Source organism: Mixophyes fleayi, chromosome 7, assembly GCF_038048845.1.
Source record: "Mixophyes fleayi isolate aMixFle1 chromosome 7, aMixFle1.hap1, whole genome shotgun sequence".
NCBI lineage: Eukaryota > Metazoa > Chordata > Amphibia > Anura > Limnodynastidae > Mixophyes > Mixophyes fleayi.
In genome coordinates, this window is record NC_134408.1 from 121985976 (window position 1) to 121999113 (window position 13138).

Genomic DNA, 13138 nt, shown 5'->3' on the forward strand with positions numbered 1-13138 from the left:
GCGCCTCAATCAATTACACAAACATGTAAAGTCGGTCTCCTGGAAAAAATCCTTTTTCATGCATATGCATTAAAACATGTCGGTAATTATCCTGTAAAATTGCCTTCATTGGATTAAACAGCGGAATTGGACAAGAGCTTGTATTCGCATTTGGCTAGTATTTTACTTTGCTATCGGCCACAAGGGACTGAAGGCTTGTGTGTGGGTAACCGTTTGGGTGACAAGGTGTTTCAAGACTCATATGGGACCTGAAGGGTTAATCTGGCACAGCACTGAGTGACACGCTGCTTGATACCAGATGAACAGGCTTACTCCTAAATCGATTGAGAAGTGGTACAGAAAGATGACATGCTTTCCTTCTGATCATTGTTTAGGGACTAAAATACTAAATAAAGGATTAGATCATAGTTGAATGGAATATATCCGACTACTACGGTTCACTGTAACCTTCGACTTGTTTATATCGGTAATACTGACATAATAGAGGCGATAACTGGTTAAGCACCGATTCAGATTCTAATCTGCGACGAATATATTTCTAATTTATTAGTGACGCGTCCATAAGTAAAAAAACGGTTTAAACATTTATGTATTAAAACGGTTTAAACATTTATGTATTAAGTCTGTTGTTACAGTACTTTCGAAAAAAACTTTCGTTCACCTGATTTGCTTGTCTGATAATCACAAAATAAAGGGGCTGCTGGAGCCAATTTAAAATCGAAAGTAATATCAGCAATGTATACATGTAAGGCCACCGAAATGTATTTACACACAACTCTTTCTGTTGAACATGGGGACAAATCAGGGTTGGGTTGCGACTGCCATTTTGAAAACTTGGCCTGCTCAATATATTGTGTTCATTAAGTATCTACAAACAATACTGACTTAATGCACCGTTTAATTGATGTCGGGTACAAGCCCCCCCTCCCATATGCGAAATAAAACAAAGCAAAAACAAAGGTCGGGTGATGCCTTAAATCACTGAGTACTACCCCACACCTATATGTCAACGTTTTCTTGAATGCCAATCAAATTATATTTCCGATATCACAGAAGTACATCTACAGATTCCACACTAGTGCCTCCGTTAATTATACATATTTATGCAAATTTCATAACACCTGAACATACTTGAAGATTAAATTAAACATACCTTTCTTTATCGATGTGGGTAATAGTTTAAAACATAGATACCTGTCTTTTTGGTGGTTGAATATTCCATTTTGTGTCTATCGTTCACTGAACCTGTAGAGTATGATGATTAAATCAGTCTTTTCATTATTTTTTTTTTTAAATCATTTAATGCACATCACTCTTTTTAATAGGTACATAGTATAAGACAGACGCTCCATCCGCCAGATACAAATTGCCCTGCTCCAGAACATGCCACTTAAATTATTATTGCAGTCATATGGACTGGGTTCATTCATTGATGAGAAGGGTGTTTTTTTGTAATCATCGATTAATTACCCCAGCCCAGGTAACTGCAATAGTAGCTTAAGTGAGGAATTAGACAGCAGAGCAATTTGTATCGGGTGAAAGGGGTCAGTTTGAACGGTCTGGTATCAGGTACTTGAAAAAGTTGCTGATAGGGATACACTGGTGTCCTGATTATTGTTTTTATTACAATTGAACAACAAAAGTTCTAGAGACTTTTAAAGAAACCTCACTTCGATTCACACCAGTAATTATGTATTTAAAAACACAGTTTCAGAGTATGTCTGAAAACCCTAGCATTTGCTGCAGAAACAACAGCGATTTCAATTTGTGTCAAGATCTGATTAGTATCAAGTACCAAATTCTGAGCATATACTATGGTCCTGATGTATACAGAAGTAAAGATGTGCTCAAATCAATGTTTTTTCACCTTACTTACATTATAGGATTATATATTCACTGATAATTAATGGCCAGATTAAAAAAAAAGTGAAATTCATCAATTTTGAAATCTTTCCATTCATGCTCAACAACAGCAAATCCTTACATTTTGTGACAATAAATTATCTTGGTGTTTGCTCCAAATATGCATGTTATAAGAAGTCCTGGCGTTAGATTTGTCTGGACTGTTTTAGACTAAAATTTTAAAGTTCAACATGTTAAATATGATTTCTTCCTCTGAATATCAACTTTTTCAAAAACCAAAAAAAAAAAGAAGAGGACCAGCCTCACCACTTGAACTAGATCTTTGTGATGTATAACAGATGAATAGTTGGTAGTCCTTAGCATGCTTCATAACACACAATTAAATTACATGTTTATGTGTTATGCCACCTACAGCCTTGTGTTTTTACATGATCACAGACCTTGGTGAGTTCTGATGGCCATATCAATTACGTTAGGGATTACATTCTCCCATATACACCAGTGACAGAGTCAAACACGTTTATATAAGTTGCTATAAGCAATTAAAAAGTTGAGTATATGATATTAGTTTCACACTGGGGTGTGTTTGAGACTACAATCTACCTGCATCAGGGTGACAGTAGTCTCACATCATCATCACCATTTATTTATATAGCGCCACTAATTCCGCAGCGCTGTACAGAGAACTCCCTCACATCAGTCCCTGCCCCATTTGGGGCTTACAGTCTAGATTCCCTAACACACACACACACAGACAGACACACAGACTAGGGTCAATTTGTTAGCAGCCAATTAACCTAGCAGTATGTTTTTGGAGTGTGGGAGGAAACCGGAGCACCCGGAGGAAACCCACGCAAACACAGGGAGAACATACAAACTCCTTACAGATAAGGCCATGGTAGGGAATTGTTTTCATGAGTGCTGTAAGGCAAAAGTGCTAACCACTTAGCCATCGTGGTTGCTGTGTTGCTGGATACCCTACTCTGTGCATTATGTAACTCTCAGATTGTTATTTCCTGTCTACCTCCATTCCCCTCTCCATACATTGCCCCTGACATATGCAGCCCTGTCCTCATAAAGACGGTACCACAAGGTCAGCACACTGCTGCTGTGAACATTCTAATGCTCTGATTGGCTAATAAACATTTTACGGACATAGACACAGGAGCTGAAGATTGAATATAATAAAGTGCTCCAGCCATAGTAAAATGCACCTTGATAAATATTTAAAAAAATATGACCTAGGGACTATGCTTGAGTCTCCAGGAACAGGCTTTTGGTGTCTGAGCCTAGAAATCCTTCTTCTGCTGTGCACACCTATTATTGGTAGAAAAGATAAACATCTCCACTAACAACTGATGAAAGTGCTAAGTGGAAAAATTCTTTTCATCCACATTATAATGGATATATATGCGGAGTATAAAGATTCAGTTTGTTGTAATAGACGTTTTTACAGCATATTTCAGTTTACCCAAGAAAAGAATCCAAACCAAAGTAATGTGAAATGCTGTAGGTTATACAATCTGGAAGGAAGCACAAGAAACCAGGAAGCTCACATCTATAAACACTTTACTCTCCCAATAAATTAGACACAGAAAAAAAAAAATACTAAGCTCCAGACACATATGATGAAAACATATTGAAAGTTTGAACATTAAAAACAGAAATGATACCACTTTAAATGATATATCCACAGTTGTTACAGTAAACATTACATTCTGGTGTATTTTCCAAAAAATAACACAACAATATTTGTGATTGCAGAAAACTACAGTAGGACCACAATGTGAGTGGTTGGTTTTATTTGCAGTTCATGTGGACAATATGTGATTCATGAAAACTATTGCTTCAGGCTGTTTTTACAGCACAGTGCTCCTTGGTTCCACCATGTGTATGTTCTGTTCCAATTTATAGCTTTCATGTACAGTAACAGAACACTATAAAACCAATGCATAATTCTTTGGTTAAATGTAGCAAAGATGAAGTCAGAGTTTCTAAATACCATACAGACTGAGTTTTAAAGGCCCAGAGGAACAAAAACAAAAAAAATGCTCTCCAATTTTACTAATTTAGAAATAGAGATGAGCAAAATGAAACATTCAGTTTTATAATTCACAGAGTGTTTGCAATTTTGGGTGTCTTAAATTTCTTTTTGATCTTGTAGGCAGTTCAGGCTTAACTTGTATTTAAAATGAAGACAGCCAAATTTTGCGCATTGTTATTAGTCGTTAAGCAAATTAACAGTTGTTATTAAAACACTGAAACATCCTTATTACTTTGTGTTCTTGAGTTATTGACTCCAGTACCCCAAACAAGGTGGAAAGAGAGAGGATTTTAGTGTTTTGGTCCATTATTATTTTTTGTGGAATGTCTGCTAGTACAATTGGCAGCCAGGCGCGTGCTGACAACATGCAGCCCGGGGGGCGCACAGGTGGCCGCATCACATGACACGCGATGCGGCCGCGTCATTGATGACATGGCCGCTTGTGCGGCTCGGACAGCGGTCACTCTGAGCGGCCCCGGGAACCGATGCCCCCCTGCCCAGCCCGCCCCTGTTGCCAGCCATCATTGATGGAATTTCTACTTCTTAAAAACATGACTACAAAGTATTGTGCTTTACCACAAATCTTAAATTGGTATAAAGAACTAAAAAACTGGTGTGTAAGAGGGGTGTGGCCACATTATACAAATAAAAAACATAGGATCTTCTGCACTCACCAAATACACTATCAATACTATTCAAACAATACTCTCTATTAAAGCTATATTCTGTATTAAAAACAGGATATGGTAGTTCCACATATTGCAATACGTGTTAAGCTTTTTTGTTAAAATATCTTGTCTGACCAAACCCTTATTGTAGCTCTCCTCCATATCCAATTATCCAAATTATAACAGGTGATTCACTAAGGGCCTGTTTTTAAATTAGGAGCAAAGCAAAGAAAAGGAGCAAATTTGCACCTTGGCAAAACCATATTGCATAGGTCAACTTTAATTTCAGTGTAAAAATAAAACTGTCAAGTATTTGTGTGCTACATGAGAAAAGAGAGCACAGATTGAATAACATTAATAGTGTCTTTGGTGAGTGGGGTTGTTTTAAAGTCCTTGAGCCACTCTACACTGTAGATGTGGGCAGCACGGTAGCTTAGTGGTTAGCACTTATGCCTCACAGCACTGGGGTCATGAGTTCAATTCCCGACCATGGACTTATCTGTGTGGCGTTTGTATGTTCTCCCCGTGTTTGCATGGATTTCCTCCAGGTACTCCGGTTTCCTCCCACACTCTAAAACATACTGATAGGTTCATTTGCTGCTATTAAATTGCCCTTGGTCTGTGTGTATATATGCTAGGGGATTTAGATTGTAAGCTCCAATGGACTGATATGATTCAGTTCTCTGTACAGCGCTGCAGAATTAGTGGCGCATATATAAATAAATAGATGATGATTTATACATGATAGAAGCACGCTGTATAAAAAGTGAAATGATAAAGTTTTAAAACTATACAGTTTGATTTTTTTCAGGCTTCAACATAACTGCCACCATTTGTGACACACTTTTGTAATACACAGTTGACCTTTTATTTTACTGTCGGCAATTTCATTCAGTTAAAGCATGTGAAAATCAACAAAAATGAATTAACCCCAAATTAAAAACTCTAAAGCTAGGTACAAACTACAGGATTTTTGTCCAATAATCGGCTCAACCAGCTGACATACGGGTCAGTGTTTGCAGTGACACGATGGTCGAAAGTCTGCCCAAATGGACGATTGTCGCCTCATTTGGTTGGTCGTACCATTAAATATTTTCGTTCCAATCTCGTTTCCGTTGTGTAGTGTGTATAAACTTCCGACCGATCCACGACAACCCTCCGATACTTCCTCATATACTTCCGAAATTGCAATCATTGCTCACGACAACATGGATGTAAAAAGTCGCTAAAGGGACGTCCGCTCTTTCCTTTATCGTCTAAAACAAGGCTACTGTGTATGCAGTCTATGGACCAAGCGATCGGACCATCGATTGCATGTAAAATTGATTGGCATAAAAAGTTGGTGGAAAATTCTGGTGTGTGTACCCAGCTTACAACATACAAAAATGTATGATTTCACCTTTTATGTGCTGTTCACAGTGTTCTTCTATAATGTGTACATCCAAAGATATGAAAGCTTAAATGTTGTTTTATTTTAATTTTAAGCCAAAACGGCATAAGCTTAAATATAGGACATAAGACTAAATATAGAGTCCTGCTACCAGCTGAGGCAAATGTTAAGACACTTTAAAAAAAAAATAAAAAAAAATAGCTATCTGCTTTTATTAGTATGTCACCCTCTGCAAAGGATAAGGTGTGCTAATGTTTTTTCTGGTTGGCAACTTTACAGCCCAGGACGCCGACGTGATGGTAGTGCAGGCTTCTTTAACACTCATTGTGCTGGGGATTTTACCTGTTTTACATCAAGCTCTCTAATAGGCTGCTTAACTAGTGTATTTGAAACAGCAGTCACATCTCTGCTAGTGCTGCTCCTTCTTTTTTTTTGTTTTTGTTTTAATATTTGTTTATTAAGGTATAATATGGCTAACAATGGATGTATCATCATAGTCAAATTGAATAAACCACTAGAGTGGTTATATTTTTCTACAAAAAAAATATCAGATATATAAATTTTTACTAAAGAGAAAAGAAAATTAAGAAGAAGAAAAAGAAAACAAGGTAGAGAAAAAGAAGAGAGAGAGGGGGGGGTGTGGAATGCGGAGAGAAAGGAGGAGCAACCTCATTGTAAGTGTGATCGTGATTAGCATGGGTCATTATCAACTGAGGAGATAGGGATTGAACTTGTTAACTGTGCTAGTTTCCCTGTATCTTGAAATGCAAACCAGAGAGACTATAGATGTAGAAGTGTGCCTGGAGCTTTCTGACATCTCCAACAAACATTCGAAACCCCCTGGTAAATTCTTGCTAATTGGGCCGGACATCTATACCAGCTAGATAAGACCTTATCGTCTATGACGATATACTGGTTGAGCAAGCATGGGTGGATTCAAAAATAATTGGCCAATCTGTTGCCTGAATCGGCGTACCCAGATCTTGTTCCCAATTTCTTGTAAATTCGAGTAAGGGGTTATATAAATTTTCAATAAGAAGTGTATATAAAATAGAAAGGAGGTGAGGCGGGCAACTGGAGGTTTGACAAATCAATTCAAAGGCTGTAAGATCTCTTGTGTCTTTGCGGAAGGTCCAGTGGATAGAAAGTGCTTAATTTGGAGAATTCTCCACATCTCAAAGTTTGGTAGTTCCCATTTGGCTTGAAAGGCTGCAAAGGGAGACACACCCGTGGAGCTAATCAGCTGGCCGACCCGTGTGATCCCATCAGGAACCCATGTATTGAATGGGCCAATTCGCACACCCGGTGGAAACAATGGATTGCAAAAAATTGGAAGTAAAGAGGAAATAGATGAGGATATGTGAGTGAGTAAATGGAGTCTAGCCCACCTTGAAATTGTAGGGCCAATAATGGGATGTTTGATGGAAAGTAAATTGCTAAGCGATGGGGTAAACCGGGACAGAGAAGGTAGAATTGCATCCTTAATATCAATCTATTGTTTCTCATCAATAGAGATTGTCCACTCTACAATCCTTTTTAACATGACTGCATTGTAGTATGTAGGAAAAGGTGGGAGTTGTAAACCTCCTAGGTGTCTACGTCGATATAGTACATCATGTTTGAGACGGGGTCATTTCCCTTCCCATACAAAATCTCTCAACAGTCTCTGTAAGTCAACGAACCATCTATCAGGAATGTGAATTGAAAGCGTCTGTAGAATATTAATTTCCATTATATTAACCCGACCTATCCAGGAGAAGGTTTTTCCCCTCCACCTTCCCAGATCCGCTCGGAGCCTTGTAATTAAAGGACCAAAATTAAGGACAAATCAACTTGAAAGATCATTAGGGATCAACACACCCAAGTATATAATGTAGTGGGAATGCCATTGAAAGGGAAACATGTTTTGGAGACCTTCAGCTGCATGGGTAGGTAGTGAGATATTAAGGGTCACCGATTTCGAGTAATTCATTTTGAAGTTAGGGAACCAAAACCTTGGAATTTCCTGACCAAGTTCGGGATTGATATAATCGGGTTAGTAACCATGGCCAGGTGGTCATCCACAATCATAGCTAATATATATTCTATCTTTCCTACTTGTAATCCTGATATTTCAGGATTTGCTCTAATGGACCTGGCCAGAGCTTCCATACAGAGTATGAAAATTAGTGGGGAGAGTGGGCATACCTGTCTGGTACCGTTACCAATCAACACCGGATCCGAAAGCGTCCCGTTTATTTTAACAGAATGGTAAAGAGCCAAAATCCTGTGGAGCGCTACTGGGCCTAGACCCATATGAGAGTGTATATACCGTATAAATGAACAACCAATACGATCAAATGCTTTTTCAGTATCTGTGGATAAAAGCAAAGTTGGGGTAATTGAGGACAATGCTGAGTAAATCAAATCAATGACCTTAGTTGTGTTGTCTCTAGCCTCACGACCAGGAACAAAACCAACCTGATCAGAGTAAATTAAGTCTGTAAGAAGTGATTTTAGGTGATTGGCGATAAATTTAGCGTAGAGTTTAATATCTACATTGAGTAGGGAAATCGGGCGGTAGCTTGGGCATTGAGATGGGTCTTTGCCCTCTTTTGGTATCACTGTGATGTGTGCTGTTAGAGAGTCCTTTGAAAACGAGACATCTTCAGAGACCGCATTAAAGGCCAACAACATAAGAGAGATAAGTTTATTTTTGAAAACCTTATAATAGGAGACTGGGAACCCATCTGGGCCAGGAGTTTTATCTGAGGGAGAAAATTTAATTGTTTCCGCTAGTTCTTAGTGTGTGAAAGGTTGTTCCAAAAGGGAGATGTTGTCATCTGAGAGAGTGGGGAATCCGACTTCCTGTAGGTAGGCAGATATCTGAGGAGTCTTATCTAGAGAGTCAGCCCAAGAAGTTTTTCCTGAGATGTTGTAGAGACGGGAATAGTAAGAGTGGAATGATTTTGCTATGTGCGACGTAAGCTGGCATTCTTGTCGTTTTTAATCATTGCTATGAAAGATTTGGCTCCTTGAGACCGTAGGGCCTTAGCTAGCATCAAGCTGGGTTTATTGTCCCACTGAAAGTATCGGTTACGGCATTTGCGGTAGTTTAGTTTTATTCTGTCGTACAGTAGTTTATTTAGGGCTGATTTAGCTTCAGTAAGTTCTGCTAATACCTCGGAGCCCAAAGTGGCCTTATGTTAAGATTCAAGATCTATAATTTTTTGAAGGAGCTGGTTTTTAAGGTTCTCCTTTTCCTTTTTCATATAAGAACCTAGTTGAATTAGTTTACCCTGAATAACAAACTTATGAGCTTCCCATAATGACATTGCCGAGATCTCCGAGGTGGAGTTGAATTCTATATAATCGTCTAGGGCCTGTTCAACTTGAGTCCTACAATAGAAATTTTGTAAGAGAATTTAATTAAGTCTCCATGAATAGCTTTTTGTCTTGGGCTGAGACAGGAGTAATGTTAGGGACATGGGTGCTTGAGCAGTCCATGTCGCTTGGCCTATACATGTGAAGTGAACCAAATGAAGATGTCTATGTGAGAGGAATAAATAGTCAATACGGGAGTAAACACCATGTGGGTGCAAAAAAAAAGGTATAATCTCTAACCGTAGGGTGTTGTATTCTTCATGTGTCGGCCAGCTGAAAACCGTGTAAGGTGCGCCTCACCTTCGCATGTAGGTACTTACGGAGTCTGGGAGTTCCATTGGATGAGTCCAGTTCCAGATGTAGAGACCAACTGAAGTCACCTCCAACCACCAGTACACCCTCAGACAGATCCTCAACCTTTTCCAGGACTGAAGCCAAAAAGGCATGCTGATCCTGTGTCAGGCGCTGTTCCCGCACTGTGCATAGGGGCTAGGGATGGACGCCTGTCTCTCAGAGCAGATCCCGTCCCATTGCCTAGCAACGGGACGTACTTCCGGGTTCGCCAGGCGCGCATGCGCAGAAGGCGCATCCCATTGCTAGGCAACGGGACGTGCCACAATCATTCTCCACCTATCAAGGGCCAGGTTGGGGTTTATAAGGCAGGTTGGGGTTTATAAGGCACCTCCTCTCGTATTGGTTTCACCTTTCTCCAGCGTGCTTTATTCTGCTCCCTTGTTTCTTTTATTGTCCATTGGTATCTGACTCCCGTCTTGTTTCTGACCAATCTCTCTGTCCTGCGATTTGGCTCTGTTGTCACCTGGATTCCCGACCCCTGGCTCGCCTTTGACCTTCCCTCTGTATCACCCACGTGTACTGCACTATCGTTTGGCACCGACCCTGCTCTCTCCCGCTGCACTGTTAAATAGCTTGGAGAACCGTGACCTGTGCACCCCACGAAACCAAGCCTGTACCTCCTTGCGGGGGTTCCTGGTGAATACCGGGGGTGCGTTAGACTCCGCGCCTCCGTATCTAGTGGTGTCAATATCAGTTAGCGACATCCTCATAGTCATTACCATGACACCCTGGTTAGGAGAATATAGATTAAGAAAGGTATAAACAGTATCATAAAGTTTACATTTAATGAAAAGGGCTCGCCCCTCAACTAGTCTAATCTTTTGTAAAATAGTAAAAGGAAGTGATTTTGAAAAAAGAACGGCAACACTAAGGGGCATATTCAATTCTGATCCCGATTCACGGTATCGCGCCGGAATGGCCGCGAACCTAATCCGCGGTACCGCAATAACGTGGATTTTCGTTCGCAGCCCATAGGGCTGCGTACGAAATTCCACGTTATTGCGATACCGTATTACTGGCAGTAGGGCACATTTTTCGCGGTAACGCGCGTTACCGCGGATCGGATCGGAATTGAATATGCCCCTAGGGGTTTTACCAGCGCTGTTGTTGCTAAAGTACGAGTTAAGGTAATAGTGATCTCGAAAGATTGGAGAGGACCCATACTTAAAGTGTGTCTCCTGTACGAAGATGACATCAGTGCTTTCTCTGTGGAATTCACGTAGGGCACGTGAACGTTTCTCCAGGAGATTTAATCCTTTAGCATTTATGGAGACAATTTTAAGGGTGCAGATCATGTGGATATATAGGAAGTGAAAGCAATAAAATATAAAGCTCAATTTCTAAATTTTATAAACTTTATGGGAGGATGCTCCTGGAGGTAGGAAGGGGGGGAGGGGGAGAAAATAAACAGTGCTACTCCTTCTATGAGCTGCTTGGCTTCTTCTACCTAATGTCAGCCCAAAAGCGTGGGCGGGCTGGTTTGAGGGTGAGTAGCAATGAGTTGTGAGTCTTCTTCCTGTCAGCCTAACAGCGCTGATTGGCGGGCAGAGCGCTGCTGATGCATGGTGTCCTTCCACTGTGCTTAATATCCGCATCATCCCCCATCTCCTCCCTATACCTCACGATGAACATGATCCTTTACCAGCAGTGTCTGAAAATCTTATGCTCACATGCTCTGCAAGCAAATCACATGGCCCCTAATCTAATTTTGCTCTGGGGTCCGGCGATGCCCTCTTCGCCCCTGTGTACAAACACTCTGTTACTGCATAGAGATCAATGTGTATCTGAGTAACAATCTTCTCTTCACTCCATTTTTTGATAGAGGAATGGAAAGAAGATGGATACTCGCATAGACAGAGACGGCAATAAAAATGGCAAAACTCTAAAGTGGTACAGCAATTTTCAGAAAGAGGGCAATTTTGATGATGTTTATGTGGCACATTCATGTAAGTGCAATACTCCGTCTCCAGGAGACCCCTGAGATTAATGAAGACAGGGATGGGGGTATACAGATAAAAACGAACAATCATAGGAATTAGTCAAGTAAATCTGCAGGTATTCCATGGATGCCAAAGTCTATGGAAGTTAAAGTTTAACTTGATTCATTTGACCATGGTATCAGACAACAAAAAATGTAGATAATTGCTTTAAAATTATTACCTTCAGGTCAGAAATATTAGCAAAAGCTGAGGGAACTGAGTACAGATGAGGTAAGGATGTCATGGAACTGGTGAGGAAAAGGTATAATGTCAGCGGTGAGCACACAGTTTATGATGAAACTACACTACCTTTAGCCCCTTTTCCTTATAGCTTTTCCTACTTAAAATAGCCAGTGTCTTCAGGGCCAGAATAAAGAGGATAGGAGTTAGTGGTCATCCTTGTTGAGTGCCTCATTTGATATCTAAAAGTGGCGAACTAAAACTACAATAATTCAACTGTACTCTGGGGGAGCCTTATATAAAGCAGAGATCCAGCATGCAAAGTTATTGTAAAAACTTCACTTGTACAGAATTAATCTAGAAAAGGTAAGATCAAGAGAGTGTGTCAAATGTATCAGTTGATTTTTGATTAAGGCTGTCCACACATGGTGAGTTTGTCAGGCAAAGTGCAGATGTGGGGCAACACCAACCAATAAAGAAGGCAGAAAACGAAATCAATGCAGACCAAGGGGTAAATGTATCAATATGCGGGTTCTTCAACACCCGCGTGTTCAACCTCTTCCGCATTTAAATTTCAAGCGGCGCTGCATTGTAAAGGGAAGGTAACCCTTTACAATGCAGCGCCGCTTGAAATTTAATCGCGGAAGAGGCTAAACACGCGGGTGTTGAAGAACCCGCATATTGATACATTTACCCCCAAGTGTACGAGCACGGGAGTACACAAGCAGTGACAGTTACCCAGAAGGAACGTGGTTCTGGGCTCATAAAGGAGCCCAGTGCTGGCAGCAGGCTCCTCCTAGGAGGGGCGTATTTGGAATAAGGAAAGGGGACGGTAGCAAAGTAAGCCCAGCCGGTTCCGAGCAACAACAGACAGGGTGGCATAGGCAGGCCATACTGTCACAGATTTTATAACCTGTTAACGTTTGTTTGTTCTCTTTTCATATTAATAGCAATGTCCTGAATACAATTGTTTACAATGCTGTTTCGTTCTAGGCAGTATGTTTCTGTTGTTGCTGCCTCTATGTTTTACTACTGCATTTATTTGTTACATTTTGTTATTACCTTTTGAGTACCCTTAGTTCAGATCACCCAGGTCTAGGCCCATGCCCCCACATTTCTTCCACTTTTATGCCACTCTTTTTCTCCCTCCTGTGGCAAAAGCCCTATTTTCCTTATTGAAATTATTTTTGTTTACCCCGCTCCTTCCCTGGTGTTTCCCCTGTCCTGCCCCTTTCCCCCAGCCGTATGGAGATTATCACCAGGTACACATACTCCACCGCTCAGGTTTTGTTAATGG